Raw genomic sequence first — 16,583 nt, 5'->3', positions numbered from 1 at the left:
AAAGAAGAGGAACATGACAATCATCAGCAACATAAAATAACAAGACGTTGATAACGTAGTTCATCTAGGAGGGACTACGTCTCCAGGCCCCGATATCAAGATGGTGTAGGCCACTACATTAAGTGTTGTCAATAGTGATGATGTACAGAAAAGGTGATGTCACTATCATACAAGGAAAATACCCTTGCATAAGAGTGGCACTAAGATATGTTCCACTACAGGAAATCTCAGTCAAAAGGACTCCTATCAGTATGACATAAACTCATGCATGATGATCATGAGCATCTCACCAACATGGCATAAAAAGGGATATCAATGCGAACATGCATAGCGACACATGAGTATCCCATCAACATACAACAAAGAGATCTCAAACAAAACATGACAAATCATGCCAACAAGTACATCACACAAATGATTCCGCATCACATCAAGCATGAATCATGAAATCAAGTAAGAAATAGGATCCCACATCAAACATCAAATAGGGATCTGTGCAACACAATGCATAGAAAAATAAGTACATGAACACACTGCATATACCTCACATCTAGGGGCCATCTAAATAAGTGAATGTCAAACTACTAAAGTTGTTTGGACCATCCATCTCATGTCATCGAATCGCATGGAAATGAATACTCGCACATGAATGCTAACACCTGCACTCCCCTTAGAAACATTACCAAAAAATGAAATGACAGAATGGAAAATCTAAACACACCATCAGATTTGTGGCATCGAATAGTGCAAAATCCACTGTTAAATTTCTGAATTCTGAGAAAGTGAGAATCTGGGGCTCAAGGAATCTTTTAGATTCCCCCTAGATTCCTTGAAGATTCCCTCCTCTGGGTCCTCTACAAATCGGTTGCTCAGATCAGGAAACTGACTATGCCATCGGGTTTGTGTCGTTGAGAGGTGTAAGATCAACATAAAGTCTGTCCAATTTGGACACTGTGAAAATTTCACCCTCCTGGAAATTTTGTTCAGTCATGGTTCCACCTACATAAAAATGAATATCACCTTGAATTCCATGCCCTCTCCTGGTTTCTCCATGCTACCTGGGCAGACTGTGAAAATGAGGGTTTATATAAATTCCCCAGTGGGTTTTCCAATGAATGGGTTTGGCATGTTGGTAAAATTAGTAGTTTGTTGAGTAGGGGTTAGGTGGTCAAACCTCGCCCCTCCCATATTAATATATTATGGTTTTTGTTTTAAACAACTGTAAACATTTTTGTTGGTGGTTGGGTCTGCATTAGGTGGGATGCCCCCCATAACCTCCATAATGTTGCGTATTAATGGGTATGAGGGTGCATGTTTTGGAATGGCGCAAAGGTGGTTGCATTAAGTTTAGGTGTTCAATCTGGGGCCATCGTGTGGGTGGGGCCAGCCCTCCTGCCAGCCGTGGGTTCAACTTCAACTGGATTCATTGATGGTGTATTGTTATGTGTAGTGGGGGATGGGTCGGGTCCATTGAAGGTGGCCCGCCCACATCCCCCTTTAATGTTAACCATAATATATGTGTGGGAATGGGTTGGAGGCTTGGCGGGGTGATGACTATCGAGCCATGTTTTAATGTAATTTAACGTTGTGGTTGGGATTGCGGGAGTCATTGCCCATCGGAATTTTAACAAATTTTTTTTTTTTATGTCATTGTTTAGGGGTGGTGGGGGTGGGGGCCCGCCATATATATATATATATATATATATATATATATATATATATATATATATATATATATATATATATATATATATACATATATATATTTATTTATTTATTTACTTTTTCTTCTTATATTATAGAGGTGTTTTCCAAATCTTTAGAAAATAAGGGATATTGGGAAAATTAATGATGCCACAATTTCGAACGATTTTGGGAGCTAGGTTACATGCCTCAAGGTCGGTCAAATTGTAGAACACTTAAACCTAGCCCACAACCCAACTTTGACCAGAACTTTGACTGGCTTGTTCTCCCTGATATGAGCTCAGATTGGCGAACTGTTCACACCACCACGATCAGGATGACGAGATCTACACTCTAGTCCTAGTTTGAAATCATTCTGATCACTTTGATTTTAGAGCTTCCATAAGCCCTCCTTGTCTTGTGTGTGTCTCTAGAGCCACCTAGATCAATCCTACCCACTGAGGTGCTTTTGGTCCTCCAAACTATTGGGTGTGGAACCTGATTATCTTCTGTATTCAAAGGTTTCAATTGGATGTATACCCCAGGAATACTATATACCCCTCCATGTGGGGGGGTGCGAGGGCAACTTGTCCCCCCCGGCTGGGGGGTTCGGGGGCTAGCAGTCCCCCGGCGGGGGTTCAGGGGCACCGTCCCCAAAGCTAAAAATAGATGGAAAATTTCCTTGTAAAAGTCTAGTAATTTCTAGTCAATCTTGGCCATTCATTAGGCGGATGATCTGACAGTAGAAGTTATGTTTAATTTAGGGTTTTTTTCCCTAGAAGGTAACCCCTCACTATATATGAGGGAATTGTATTGCGTCTATGTAGATTTGTATTCTAAGTGAGGAAGAGAGAGGAGATTGAGAGTGAAGAGGGTGTTACAGTGGATCTACTGTAGGTTGTATCTCTTCAGTTTGATGGATAATATAATAAAAGAAGGACTGGCTGTTTCTTCGTGGACGTAGCCCAAACTAGGTGAACCACGTATATCTGTGTCTCTCTTGTTTTATGTGTTTCCTGTGTTTATATTTCTACAATATTTTATGTGTTCCATTGCTCCGTAATATATAATTTTCTAACAACTAGTATCAGAGCCGAAGGTCTATTTGGCTAATAAACTCGCAGGAGAGAAGGGTTCCTGGTTTGAGTGGAAGCAATGGTGGAAGATGGTAGGTTCAGGGTCGAAAAATTCAACGACCAAAACTACCAGCTGTGGAAGATGCAGATGGAAGATTATCTGTATTAGAGAGATCTATACCTACCATTGAGCGGAAAGACAAAGAAGCCGACGAGTATCACATACACAGAATGGGATATTCTCGACAGAAAGGCACTTGGAATAATACGGCTGTGCCTAGCGGTGTCGGTAGCGTTTAATATTTCAAAGGAAATGACAACAAAGGGTTTAATGTTGGCATTAGCCAAAATATATGAAAAACCCTCAGCGTCGAATAAGGTATTTATTATGAAGCATTAATTTAATATGAAGATGTCAAAGGGTGGATCTATCGTTGATAATTTAAATGATTTTAATACAATTACAAGTCAGTTAAGTTTTGTAGGGGTAAATTTTGATGATGAAGTTATGGATCTGTTATTTATGTGCTCATTGCCCAAAAGTTGGAATGGCTTAGTTATGGCCATTAGTAACCGTGTCTCTGTATCTAGTACTTTAAAGTTTGATGATGTTGTTGGTGTAATCCTTAGTGAGGAAATGTGACAAAAAAGCTCTAGTGAGACATCAGGTAATGCTTTGACTACAGAGACTAGGGGAAGAAAAATGGAAAGAGGAAAGAGCCTAGGATATTGCAGTAAGTAAAGAAAAGGCAGATCCAAGTCCAGATCGGGGATAGTGTGCTAGAAATGTGGGAAGAAAGGACACCTAAAGAAAGACTGCAAGTCTCGGAAGGGAAAAGAAGGAGACGCATAGCAAGAAAACAATCATGAAGTGAATGTAACAGGTGATGTGTTGCAAGATGCTTTTATTCTTTCATTAGAAAATATTATTGATGCCTGGGTGGTATATTTAGGGGCCTCATTCCATGCCACACCTGATAGGAAACATTTTCATGATTATGTTCAAGGAGATTTTGGACAGGTTCGATTGGGTGATGATAAACCCTGTAAAATCATTGGAATGGGTACAGTTTTCATAAAACAAAAAAATGGAAATCAGTGGCTATTTAAGGAGGTAAGGCATGTTCGAGACCTGAAGAAAAATCTGATTTCAACAGGGCAGTTGGGAGGTGAAGGTTGCATAACTACTTTCACAGATAAAACCTAGAAGGTCACTAAAGGATCCCTGGTAATAGCGAAAGGAGAAAAGGTTGGTACATTGTATTTATGCAATGGTATTTCTAATTCTGTTAATGCTTTAACCTCTATAGGAGAAGATACGGCATTGTGGCATCATAGGCTCGAGCACATGAGTGAGAAAGGGATGCAGATTCTTCACTTAAGAAATTTGTTACCAGGTTTGAAGCATGTTGATTTAAAATTTGGTGACAATTGTATTTATGGAAAACAGAAGAGAGTCAAATTCCTTAGAGTTGGGAAAGAAAAGAAGAGTGAAAAATTAGATCTTGTGTATACAGATGTATGGGGACCTGCTCAGGTATCATCTCTTGGTGGCTCTCATTATTATGTTACTTTTATTGATGATGAAACCAGAAAAACCTGGATTTATTGTATTCGAAATAAATCTGATGTATTTGATACTTTCAAGAAATGGAAAGCTTTGGTTGAAAATGAGACATGGAAAAGGTTGAAGTGTCTCATATCAGATAATGGAGGTGAATATTGTAGCAAAGAGTTTGATAGGTACTATTCAGAGAATGGAATTCGTAGAGAGAAGACAATTATAGGAACACCACGAGAAAATGGTGTGTCAGAAAGGATGAATAGGACAATCATGGAGTGTGGAAGGTGCATGAGATTACATGCAAGATTGCCTTTACAATTTTGGGCATATGCTGTAGATACTATTGTTTATCTAATAAACAGAGGGCCTTCAAGTTTCTTGGATGGTGGTATTCCAGAGGAGGCATGGGTAGGTAAAAAGGTAAAATACTCTTTTTTAAAGACTTTGGTTGTGAAGCTTTTGTCCACATTAACAAAGAAAATAGAACAAAGCTTGAGGCAAAATCAAAGAAATGTTCCTTTATTGCATATAGTGTTAATGATTTTGGTTATTTCTTATATGATTATGAAAATCACAAAATCATTAGGAGAAGAGATGTAATATTCAATGAGTAGGTCTTGTATAAGAATTAGTTGCAAGAAAGGAAACAAGAAAAAGAAAATAGAGAATACATAGTGCTTGACGATATCATAGGAAAAGTGATGGTGCTTGAAAATCATAATGATCACAGCCAGAACAACAGCCAAAATAGCAACAAGCACTTCAAACACCTAAAAGTGGTGTTAGACGATCTACCAGGATAAGTAGACCCCCTGAACGATACTCTCCTTCATTATATTATGTATTGTTGAGTGATTCTGGTGAACCAGAATGTTATGAAGAAGTAGTGCGGGTAGAAACCAGGAAGAAGTGGGAGCAAGCCATGAAAGAAGAGATGAACTCCTTAGCACATAACCAGACTTGGGACTTAGTCAGGTTGCCTGCAGGTAAAACAACATTGCAGAATAAATGGGTTTACAAGTTGAAGGAAGAAGATGGAGGTAGAAAAAGGTATAAAGCTAGACTTGTGGTGAAAGGGTTTGCATAGAAAAAGGGTATAGACTTTGATGAGATATTTTCTCCTGTTGTGAAAATGACTTCAATCAGAACTATTCTAAGTCTAGTAGCAGCTGAAGATTTGCATCTTGAGCAGTTAGATGTAAAGACAACCTTTCTCCATGGGGATTTGGAGGAAGAGATATATATGCAACAGCCACAAGGATATGAGGTAAAAGGGAAGGAGAAACTAGTGTGCAAGTTGAAGAAGAGCTTGTATGGCTTAAAACAGGCTCCAAGGCAGTGGTATCTAAAATTTGACAGGTTTATGTCTGAACAAGGTTATACTAGATGTCACTCTGATCATTGTGTTTATCTCAAAAGGCAAAATGATGGCAGCCATATTATATTCTTATTGTATGTAGATGACATGCTTGTTGTAGGTTATAACATGCAGGAAATAAATGTGCTCAAAAGGAAATTGGCAGACTCATTTGCAATGAAGGATTTGGGTGCTGCAAAACAAATCCTTGGTATGAGAATAACTAGAGACAGTAAGAATCACAAATTAACATTGTCTCAAAATGAGTACATAGAGAAGGTGTTGAAAAGGTTTAATATGCAGAATGCAAAACCAGTTAGTATACCTTTGGCTAGCCATTTCAAATTAAGTAAGGAGGCTTGTCCCAAGACTTAGGAAGAAATGGCTTATATGTCTAAAGTTCCATATGCATCAGCAATTGGAAGCTTAATGTATGCAATGGTCTGCACAGGGACTGATATTGCACATGCAGTGGAAGTTGTAAGCAGGTACATGAACAATCCAGGAAAAGAACATTGGATGGTGATGAAATGGATTCTCAGGTATTTGAGAGGTACCACAAATCAAGCATTATGATTTGGTGGTTCAAAAATTTCTCTACAGGGATATGTTGATGCAGATATGGTAGGTGACAGCGATAACAGGAGGAGCACTATAGGATATGTATTTACTGTAGGTGGAACGGCTGCCAGTTGGGTTTCAAAATCCAAAGTGTTGGTGCATTTTCAACAACAGAAGTAGAGTATGTTGCTACTACAGAGGCTAGTAAAGAAATGATTTGGTTGCAAAGGTTTCTGGATGAATTGGGTAAGAAGCAGGAGTTGGGCAGATTATACAGTGATAGCTAGAGTGCCATGCATCTTGTAAAGAACTCTGCATTTCATTCCAATACTAAACATATAGATCTCAAGTACCATTTCATATGGTCAGCATTGGAAGATGGACAGTTGAAGCTGGAAAAGATACACACTAGCCAGAATCCTGTAGATATGTTAACAAAAATTGTAACCAGGGAGAAACTAAGAATATACTTTGTTTCAATTGGTCTTCAAGTATGATGAATAAGATGACAAACAACCAGGTCGAAAGTGGAGTCATTTTCTAGTAAATGAAGCACTGGTGGAGTTTCTATAATTAGTCTCCAAGTCGGAGATTGTTTGGTGTGGAGCCTGATTATCTTCTGTATTCAAAGGTTTCAGCCAGATGTATACCCCAGGAAGACTATACACCCCTCCATGCAGGGGGGACTTGTCCCCCCTACGGGGGTTCGAAGGGGTAAATCCCCCACGGTTAGGGGGTCTGGGGGGCCAGCGGGGGTTCAGGGGCAGCACCCCTGAAGCTAAAAATAGATGTAAAATTACCTTGTAAAAGTCTAGTAATTTCTAGTCAATCTGGGCCGTTCATTAGGCAGATGATCTGACAATAGAAGTTATGTCTAATTTAAGGTTTTTTGCTCTAGAAGGCAACCCCTCACTATATGTGAGGGAATTGTATTGCGTCTATGTAGATCTGTATTCTAAGTGAGGAAGAGAAAGAAGATTGAGAGTGAAGAGGGTGTTATAGCAGATCTACTGTAGGTTGTATCTCTTCAGTTTGCTGGATAATATAATAAAATAAGGATTGGTTGTTTCTCTGTGGACGTAGCCCAAACTGGGTGAACCACGTATATCTGTGTCTCTCTTGTTTTATGCATTTTCTATGTTTATATTTCTACAATATTTTATGTGTTCCATTGCTCCGTAATATATAATTTTCTAACAAAAATGCATGAAAAATAATATGCAACTTCTCTATACCTTGTTTGCATCACAAGCATCCTGAAAAAGGTCTCACTTCCATCTCCTTCACCTTTTTTCTTCAGAGCCTTAAGCGAGGAGCCACACCTGCAACCTCTGCAACTTGTAGTACATTATTTTGCAAATTACATGCTTGTCTTAGATGACAAACTAATGACCCAAGAATCCCACACTTGCCACGAGTTTATAACACATACTTGATGGTGAAGTTTACATCGAAATGGAAACAATACCCTAGATATGAAAAAAAGGCCAACATATCATTGTTGCTCCAACAAGAGATGGAAAACACATCATCATTGCAACACATGATTTACAACAATAAGGTCGAACACTATTTTTTCTTTTACAAGTGATGGAAACACGACATCACTTTCACAGTTTATCATGCAACACAAAATAAGACCAGACATCATTGTTTCTTAACAAGTGATGGAAACATGTCATCACTTTTACATTTTAAAATGCAACAAATGATTTACAAAAGCACGACTATGACAAGCTAACATATCTATAAACCATTTTTCACTTATCAAGGTGAATGGGTCGCCTCCAACAAGTGGCTCTTTGATGGCCACTTCTATCGCAATGATTGTAATAGGTTTTCTTCCTCCAGATCTGCTTAACATGTTTCTTTACATACTGTTGAGAGGGTCTTTCATGCCTCATCCTTTTGTGTGCTGCCATTATTTTCCAACACTTAGAAAATGTATGGTTATGTAATCCAAAAAAGGCACATGTTTTTTTATGCCATGCTTTATATCCATCATTAGAAACATGATTATAATTGAAATGAACATTCGAATGTTGAGATTGGTTATACCTTTCCTTGCTGTCTCTGGTGTAAGTATGGCAATGAGAGCTTGCCTCAGCTCTTTCCCTCCAATGGGCACCACCATGGGATGATGGGGATGTGTTCCCATCATTCTCTTTCCTTGACAATTTCAACGATGTCTCAGAAGAATATGACACCTTCGAGCATTCTCCCTTGGTGTATCTCAAGCCTGCAAATTGAGGTCTCTGCCTAACCTCCAATGGTTGAGTCATGTCTTGGTTATTTTTCCTCCTCGTGCCTCATCCTAGTAAGGAGCCTCATGTTTGTCCCTATAATTGGGATCTCAAAATCTCCAACATAAATCATACTATGTGATGATGAAACCGAAAGGAAATCAACATCTTTTACCTCCTCTATTGATTTGGAAAGGACTGATGAGGGCTTCTCATCATGTATTGTTGGTGGTTCGCTATCTGTCTTAGCTTATTCCCTAACTTCCTTTCTGACATACCCAAGTCCTATTTAATGGGGTAATTCCTCCATTTTGATGGGGTTTAAAATGACTTGGCCATTAATGCCCAAGCCTTTTCCTTCATACCCCATTCTCTTCAATAGTTTGGAGGCAATTCCTATGATATGATTTTCAAAAATGGTGAAATCATCATTAGGACACATACATGAATTGAGAGAATTACCTTTTACCTCACATGGGTCACACTGCAACTTTTCCAAGGCCTCATCCTTTTCTTGCATCTATCATAGCAAACTATGTTTCTCCTCTTTCTCTAATTGTAGATGCATCTTCAACTCAATGTTCTCTGTTTGAAGGTTTTGGTTGTTGTGCTTCAGTTCTTCTAGGACCTCTTCCATGTCTTGCAACTAAAGCTGCAATTACTCATGTTCCTTTGTCTCTTTGTATAGAGTTTCATACATTATTTCCACCCTTCTGGAAATATTGAGCATGTTCTTGTACCTCTTTCTCATCCTCTGTCGCTGCACATTCCATTGTTCACGCTTGCAATTCACATCCACTCAAAGACTGCTCTGATACCACTTGATCCAGGTCTGGGTGTGACATCAATGAATACATCTGCATGCTATAAAAAAGAGCATCATGAAAATCAACAACAACATAAAATAACAAGACATTGATAATGAAGTTCGTCTAGGAGGGATAGTGTAGGCTGCTCCATTAAGTGTTATCAATAGTGATTATGTACATAAGAGGTGATGTCACTATCATACAAGGAAAATTCCCTCATGCAGGAGTGGCGCTAAGAGATGTTATGCTACAGGAACTATCAGTCAAAAGGACTCCTATTAGTATGACATAAAATCATGCATGATGATCATGAGCATCCCACCAACATGGCATAAAAAGCGATATCAATACGAACATGCATAGTGACACATGAGTATCCCATCAACATACAACAAAGGGATCTCAAACAAAACATGAAGAAATCATGACAACAAGTACATCACACAAATGATTCCACATCACATCAAGTAGGAATCATGAAATCAAGTAAGAAACAAGATCCCACATCAAACATCAAACAGGGATCTATGTAGCACAATGCATAGCAAAAGAAGTACATGAGCACATTGCATATATCTCACATCCAGGGGCCATCTGAAGAAGTGGACGTCAAACTACTAAAGTTGTTCGGACCATTGATCTCACAGCATTGAATCGCATGAAAATGACTACTCGCACATGAATGCTGACACCTGCACTCCACCTAGAAAAGTGGTTGAAAAACGAAATGAGCAAATGAAAAATCTGAACACACCAATAGATCTATGGTGTCAAATAGTGCAAAATAGATTGTAAAATTTCTGAATTCTGAGAAAGTGAGAATCTGTGGCTCAAGGAACCTTTTAGATTCCCCTTAGATTCCTTAAAGGTCCTCTCCTCCGAGTCCTCTGCAAATCGGCTGCTTAGATCAGGAAATTGATTGCACCATCATGTTCATGTCATTGAGAGGTGTAAGATCAACATAAAGTTTGTCCAATTTGGACATTGCGAAAATTTCACCGTCCTGGAAATTTTTCTCAGTCATGGTTCCACTTGCATAAAAATTAATATCACCTCGAAATATGTTCCCCCTCCTGGTTCCTCCATGTTGCCTAGGCGCACTGTGCAAATGAAGGTTTATATAAATTCCCCAGTGGATTTTCCAATGAATTTGTTTGGCGTGTTGGTAAAATTAGTAGTTTGTTGAGGAGCGGTTGAGTGGTCAAACCCCGCCCCTCCCATTTTAATATATTATGGTTTTTGTTTTAAACAACCATAGACATTTTTGTTGGGGGTCGGGTCCACATTTAATGGCACACCTCAGATAACCTCCGTAATGTTTCGTATTAATGGGTATGAGGGCGCATGTTTTGGAATGGTGCAGGGGTGGTTGCATAAAGTTTAGGTGTTCAATGTGGGGTCACCACGTGGGCGGGGCTAGCCCTCCCACAAACTGTGGGTTCAACTCCCACCGACTTTGTTGATGGCATATTGTTACATGTGGTGGGGCTTGGTCCAGGTCCACTGGAGGTGGCCCGCCCACAACCCATTTAATGTAATTTAAGGTTGTGGTTGGGATGTCGAGGGTCATGTCCCATTGGCCTTTAAAAAAAAAATTGTTATGTAATTGTTTGGGAGTGGCGGGGGTGGTGACCCGCCACCACAATATATATCTATCTATATATATATATATATATATATATATATATATATATATATATATATATATATATATATATATATATATATATATATATATATATATATATATATATATATATATATATACATATATATATATAATTTATTTATTTTTATATTATAGAGGTGTTTTCCAAATCTTTAGAAAATAAGGGATATTGGGAAAATTAATGATGCCACAATTTCGACTGATTTCGGGAGCTAGGTTTCATGCCCCATGGTCAGCCAAATTGTAGGACACTTAAACCTGGCTGAGAGCCCAACTTTGACCTAAACTTTGACTGGCTTGTTCTCCCTCACATGAGCTCGGATTGACGAACCATTTTCACCGTCACAATTAGGATGATGAGATATATGCTTTGGTCCTAGTTAGAAATCATTCTTATCAATTTTATTTTCGAGCTTCCATAAGCCCTCTTTGTCCTGTGTGTGTCTCTAGAGCCACCTAGATCATCTTAAGTCCCTAGTCTTGCAATAATCTTGATACTTTCTTAAGAATACCTTTTTCATTTCTTCCCAAGTTGTGATGGAGTTTGAATCCAATACTATAAACCACCTGAGAGTCGCATCCTTCAATGTTGTATGAAACAAATTCAACTTCTGAGCATTGGAAGAATAGTTATAGCTCCTACATAACACATGGAACTCGAATAGAAAGGCATCAGGATCTTCACTGGGAACCCCACAAAAGTTAGGCAAGGATGAAGGAGGAATATTCTTCATCTGAGTAGCTCCTAGCCTCCCTGATAGGGAAATAAAATGTCACCAATTCTTCTTCCTTCTCATCGTATTCATATGTGTGACCAGTCTCCTCTTCATGAGCCATTCAACACCAAAAGGAAGGGGCCCTTTGTAAACTACAGATTCTGTGGAATCAATGGTTTTGAATTTTGGTTCTTGAACAAGATTGCCAAGGAATTCCTTTTCAGGATGACCACTGAGCAAAGATGTTGTTTTCCTTGTGACATCAGATTTGAAGTGGGCAACAATAGAAGATTTTCCTGCAGAAGTTTCTACTGTAGAAGTAGGAATAAGTTCTCAGTTCTTTTCAGGACCACATACCTCCTGACCAAACTCTTCTTCCCTTATTGCCTTATATATTGTTGACTTATCTTTCCTTGCGAGTGTATTAGCAAATGAAGTGGTGCTCACACGACCACAAAAGAAAATTGTAGATGTTGGACCAAATCATCTACTATGAAAACAAATTCAAAAGAAACTACTTACCAAACAATCAAGATGTTAGTGTCAGTCTTTGCAGACTTCCTCCAGTGATCAAATATCTTCTTACAAAGTGATTTTAATGTGTCAAGGTCAAATTTTGTCATTTCAGTGAGTCTTCAACCAAAATTTGGTCACTAGGTATTAGGTCTGGGGTTTGTTTTCACTCCTTTCAAAATTGTACAAATGTTGTTCCATGTCACCATTCAGCTTAGTGTACCATCATTAAGAGGGTTGTCATCATCATGTTAGTTTCCAATGGGTTATTTTACACCTTGTTCATGCTTCAGTTGTGCCTAGGTAAGGTTCATTTCCCTCTCCTAGGGTTTTGAAGCTAATTTCACTTGGATGGTCAAAATCATCAGCAAGACTTGTATCCTGATGTTCATACACTTTCCCCTATCCTTAATGTAACTTATTAAACAATTCCCATCACTGATATCCCTCATATTCCTCATTTTCGCACAAACCCTAGTTTCTTGCTACAACTTGACAATTTTCTAGGCTAGGCCCGTGTTTTTCCCTTTTGGACCTCTTCCCCTCACTCAATATTTTAAATTCCACTTTCCCCTACTTCCTAACATCCCTCCCTACTTCCCAAAATTTTCTCAAGAATTTAGAAGCCCCTTATCCCCTTCATTTCACTTCATTTCGACAAATCCCTTGTTCCACACATCGGGATAGGTTTTACTCCAATGATGTTTCTAAGAAAGAAATGATGAATTTGGGAAAACTGAGAGATTTTTGTCCATAATAGGCCAAGGAAGAAAAACCTCCTTCACTTTTTACACAGGTGTCATGGTTTTAGAGAAATGTCAAAAATACAGTTGCCTTAGGAGAATTGATGCACCTTTGAAGTGACCTTGGGAAAACCAAGCTTTCTCCTACCTTGGTTGGCCTAATGACCTTCTTGATGAGTCAAATGATAACTAGACACAAAGATATTTTCAATGAGCTATCATGAGCTCAATTTGGAGTTGAGGAAGACCTTCAAAAGTTGACTACAACAACACTCTGCCTTTAGGTAGCCTCATTTTGCACGTTTTGACCAGTCTTGGGAGATTTGACTTTTGACAAGGCAAATGAACTCTAAATTGAAAAATTCAAGTTGTGTTGGAAATTATACTCAATAATATTTCCAACTAGCTATCCCGTTGGATGCCGGGAATGCCTCCAAAAGTTTCCTGCAAAAAGGCACGACGCACCTGGGTAGTGGCGTGTCGCACCTGGGTAGTGGTGCGGCGCACTCAGTGGTCCGCATCTTTAACATAGAAAATGTGCGGTCAAGTGCACTGGACACATGACCATTAGGTGCAGGACCACAGGTAATACTAAAAGAAAGTGTGGAACTAGAAATTTTTGGAGCAAAACAGGTTTTTCTGCCTGATGCGTCGTGCCACTTGGCGCGCGCTTTTGCTAGGGACCTCCTTTTGAGGAAAACTCAGCATTTTTGGATTTTTCATGGAAAAATATGAATGCCCACAAATGGCCAAGAAATTTTGACAGGTTTTGAGCTTCCAAAAAGGTCAAAAACACCTCAAAAATGACCTTTCTACCCCTTTTTGGACATACAGGAAGTAGTGTTGGGAGAACTCAGTTTTGGAGGGGCAAATGGAGGCCAAATTCAGAAATTCTACCTATTTTGGAAAGTAGACAGGTAGAAATTTCCAACAAGCTCACTTGGAGCAAATTTTGACTCCAAGAAGGCCTCAAAAATCAACAACAAAAAGGCGCTATGCATAGGGAAATCAACACAGTGCATTGGAGGAATTTTGCTCATTTTGGCCAAAAAACTCTGTTTTTCACCTGGTTTCTTGACAGTTTGACTTTTCTCCTTCTAGATGTCAAACTCATGATATAATTTAATATGTATTGCTGTATCTTGATGTAATTATGCTAACATTTTCACTCATATAGGTAGATTCATCCATGAAAAGGTAGTTTGCAACTAAATGGATTAGTTCCCTAGTTTTCAGAGGCAAGTTGTTCCATTACCTACTTTTTAGTTCTTAGTTTAGAATTTGTTGGAACAGCTCCTAAACTTATGAGCTTGACCCCTAGAGGCTAGGATGAGTTTTTTTTTGCCTATATCTTGTGATTTTTCAGTCATTAGTAGAGGTTGGACTCTTGTGAATGCTTTGAGCATTATTATACATTCATCTCTATAGTTTGGCAAAGGAATAGACCAGGGTTTGTAGCACTTTATGGGATTCTTGTGGAAACTTGATTTGGTATTGTTTTTCCTTATGTAATGCAAGTTTACATGTGTTTATGTATGTCATCATCTCTCTCTGTTCATCTTAGCTAAATGAAACAAGGATAAAGGTAGAATTCATTGATGTTTGCAGTGCTCTACCTTGGGTTTGTTTAATTATTTATGTTTTCAGCTATTTGAAGAGGATCCCTGAGACTTTCATGCCCTATCCAACTCCTTACCAGTCTAAAAGCTCTCCATCTCACTCAATTTGAAGTATCAAACCCTTTTCCTACCTCACCCCATAGAGATCTCTGCAAAACTGAGCCTCATTCCCCAAACCCAAATCTGCCCTTCACATTTGAGCCAACAAACATCATCAAATCCAATAAAAAGTTTCTGAACACATACCTAGCCTAAAATTAGTCTTTACATTAGTCATCACAAGCCTCATTGATCATATTTTGCTAATATTGACAAGGAGAGAGCCCTCTCCCGACCTGGTAGGGATAGCTACTAGGTTAAGCGTGGTTTGACGTTACCCTAGATCCTGCCTTTCTTAGCCTGAGGCAGATTTAGGTGCTAACACAAGACACAAATTTGGCAAATTTCTGACCTCCTCTAGTGCATGGGCTTTTCCCTTCATCTTACCACTTCGACCCTCCCAGTCCTAAAAAATTCCAAACAATGCATGTAATACAAAACACTTCAGTATTATTCCTTTAGAACCTTCCCGGCAACAATGCCAAAATGTTGAGTCAAATTATAGCCTTATAATTTGATTAACATAAATCATCAACCTAGGGAAGTAAGCTTGTGAGATGCATGAAAAATATATGTAGGCTTAACACTGTAAGTACTAATTAATATAACTAGCCAATCGTATAAAACCAATGACTTTTTCCTACATTAATCACGTAACAACAAAGGCTATCGAGTGGATCAAACTGCCCTCTATAGCTCTTAGGATTGCTGATGATGATTAGGAAAAATACAAAAATCAACTTACATCAAACTCAAAGATTCAACCAACATTAGAAATGAAATCTTCATTAACTAAATTCCACACATGAATAGGAAACTAGTTCATTTAATCTAGTGTTGCTGATATATTGGAAATAGTGCATTAGCTGTAAAAATAAATTATTGCTACATAACATAAATAAAATGCATAAATACTAAACTATGGGAGTTGTGAGCAAAGGGGGCCCTCCCTTACTGACAACCCCTTCAAATTAGAAGAGCTTCCTCACTGAAATAGACAGAACAATATCTTTGTATTAATTTGAAAAATATATAATCGAGTATAATCTGATACATAGTCTTTGTTGAAACCAACCCAGTAATCTAACAACCCACTATCATAAAAACTAGGACAATATTTATACATTTACAAAGCCCACATATGGCTCGAAATAAATGAGACTACTAATCTAATCCATCGGCTAATATAACTGTTACAAAATATTTATTTTAGCCATACTGGGTCTAATCCATGACTGAAAGCATGGATTAGATGAAATTCATTACACGGTTGTAGCTTTCCTCCAAACGGCCAATGAGAGAAGGCTTCTAAATTTGGGCGATGTTGTTGGAAATTTTGAAACATGAAATAGGACAACAACCATATGTGATATATTCCCCACAAAACCCATGTTCTTATTTGACTTAGAAATTCATGGAACATGGATAAGTGTCAATGTTGCTATAGGAAATCCAGGCGGTTACAGGAAATCCTTGACTGTAGGAAATCTAGAGTGTTTGCAGGAAATAGAATCTCACAATTGTCTGTAGGAATTATGGGCCTGTCTCTGAATAAAATAAAAAAAGAATCTGCACAAGAACTTGAGATTATATGGCATGGTAATTAAATAAATAACAATTACCTAAGGAATACTCAAAGTTAAGGAAAAAGATGCTTTTTAGTGTTAAGTTTCATACCTTTAGCCTATGGAACCCTTTTGGCAAGAACATAAGTATTATAACAAAAATAGGCATATTAGCGGTTAAAGATAGTTCAAAATGGGAGAGGTAAAGTATGGAAAAGGGTGTACAAATCAGGCAAACCAAGCCCCAACACCAATAAGGGTGGTATGAGACACTCTCTTTTGATTGGGACTAACTTTGGGTCAGGAGAGAATGTTGTGATACATTCTCAATCAATTCTTGTTATTCGTAATTTAGTAGAGTAGAGC

The sequence above is a fragment of the Pinus tabuliformis genome, chromosome 3_1, assembly GCF_031772625.1.
Source record: "Pinus tabuliformis cultivar Carrire ecotype Pingquan chromosome 3_1, CPIR1, whole genome shotgun sequence".
In the NCBI taxonomy this organism is placed as follows: domain Eukaryota; kingdom Viridiplantae; phylum Streptophyta; class Pinopsida; order Pinales; family Pinaceae; genus Pinus; species Pinus tabuliformis.
Note: the sequence above shows the minus strand (reverse complement) of the source record.